We start from the raw sequence: 2152 nt of genomic DNA, 5'->3' as shown, positions 1-2152 counted from the left end.
GAGCGCTCCGCTCTCGCTCTGCAGGCCTACTTGTTGTTCCTAGAGTATTTAAAAGTAGAATGGGAGGCAGAGCCTTCAGTTTTCAGGCCCCTCTTCTGTGGAACCAGCTTCCAGTTTGGATTCAGGAGACAGACACTATCTCTACTTTCAAGATTAGGCTTCAAACTTTCCTTTTTGCTAAAGCATATAGTTAGGGCTGGACCAGGTGACCCTGAATCCTCCCTTAGTTATGCTGCAATAGACGTAGGCTGCCGGGGGATTCCCATGATGCATTGAGTTTTTCCTTTCCAGTCACCTTTCTCACTCACTATGTGTTAACAGACCTCTCTGCATTGAATCATATCTGTTATTAATCTCTGTCTCTCTTCCACAGCATGTCTTTATCCTGTCTTCCTTCTCTCACCCCAACCGGTCGCAGCAGATGGCCCCGCCCCTCCCTGAGCCTGGTTCTGCCGGAGGTTTCTTCCTGTTAAAAGGGAGTTTTTCCTTCCCACTGTTGCCAAAGTGCTGCTCATAGGGGGTCATATGATTGTTGGGTTTTTCTCTGTCTTCTTTGTATCATTTTAGGGTTTTTACCTTACAATATAAAGCACCTCGTGCACTACTGCTGCTACTATCTACACATGCACAAAAACGGATGGATTCCTTACAGAAGCTGCTGGCACTGGGAGCCCTTCCCCCGCTATAGAATACAATGAGTGTTTGTCAAATGCCTTAATTGACTTTGTGTGTGTGTGTGTGTGTGTGTGTGTGTGTGTGTGTGTGTGTGTGTGTGTGTGTGTGTGTGTGTGTGTGTGTGTGTATTTGTGTCGGTACGTTTTGTACAGTAAAATGGAACCTTTTGTGTTTTGTGCCTGAATGCGCACTGTCTACTGACGCTTTGTGTGCATCTATGTGGGTGTATCTCTTTGTGCCAAAGTGGGTGGGAGGCTGAACAGGCTTGTAGGACTAAAAATAGAATGCTCTCCAGCTCCCTGCCTCTTTGGACTGAGAGAGTGGCACAGCAATAAAGAAAAAGGGAGAAAATGGACAGATCAAACATAGGAGGAGAGTCTACCGTGGCGTCACTTCCTTATCAAAGCACGGCTTATAAAGAGATACATTCCCAGTAGGAAGTAGTTATTCCAATAAACTCTATAGGACCTGGCTTCTTGGTCCAAAACTGGAGTCAGTATTGAAGTGCTCTTGAATTTTTACCCGCTGTTTGTGACAAACCTCAGGTTTTATAATCAGCAAATGTATTTGCACCATATATTAAGAGTCAGATGTGATGATACTTTCTAGCACAGCTAGATAAATATCACTGAAATTAAGATATCGAATGTAAGGGCTCTGTGAACTGGAAAGAAGTCAGTTTTGCCGCCTGCTAATTTGTGCAGCAAGTGTGCTGGAATATTAAGGAATAAATCATAATATCATAGAAATGACAAAACGATCGATGCAATGGGCAGGAGTTTGCCCATTGGTCAGATAAGCTGTGCACCTTTCTTGCTACATTTTATTATAACTTCTAATGAAGGTGTATTGTCCCCGCTCTGTTGGCTTACTTTTCAAGTAGTTTTCCTTTGAACTAAGACTGTGTTGCTATAGTAACAAAGAGTTTTAAAAGAATCAAGTTTAAAAGTAGGACTGCATATGTCTGCCACTTTTTAGCATCCCTCTTCTGTTTTTCTTCTTCACCCCCTGTCCGTGCTGTCTTTGAAGATAATCGTTTTAGTACATCCCTCAGTGCATAAAGTAAAAACTTCCAAGGATCAGTGCATTTCCCAAAATCGGTGACCAGAAGACTGCAAAACGAGAATCTGCATATGCTGCTGACCTTACATCTGGATAACTGTGGCAGCCTGAACTCTTTCTTAAGGTCAAACACCAGTTTTTCACAGAGCATGTTTACAAATGCTGTAATAGTCGGAGCATGCGGAGTCACCCAGTTGGTGAAGAGTTAAATAACTCGCTTCTTTATTCATGAGCAAATTGTTTAATGTTGCTCCAACTTCTGCATCATATGAGCGGCCTACACACAGTTTTGTGTGTCCTCCACAGTAATGGGGGTTCAGTGAAGTTTGCTGTCTGTCACGAGTGGAGAATGACGTGCGCTGTTGCTTCAGGTAGCAGTCACATACACACACGGGCACAGGTAAAGCAGCTGTTG

Source organism: Rhamphochromis longiceps, linkage group LG4 (assembly GCF_057381845.1).
Source record: "Rhamphochromis longiceps isolate RC_006_pf linkage group LG4, R_longiceps_female_GT1.1, whole genome shotgun sequence".
In the NCBI taxonomy this organism is placed as follows: Eukaryota; Metazoa; Chordata; class Actinopteri; order Cichliformes; family Cichlidae; genus Rhamphochromis; species Rhamphochromis longiceps.
This window is presented reverse-complemented; position numbering follows the sequence as displayed.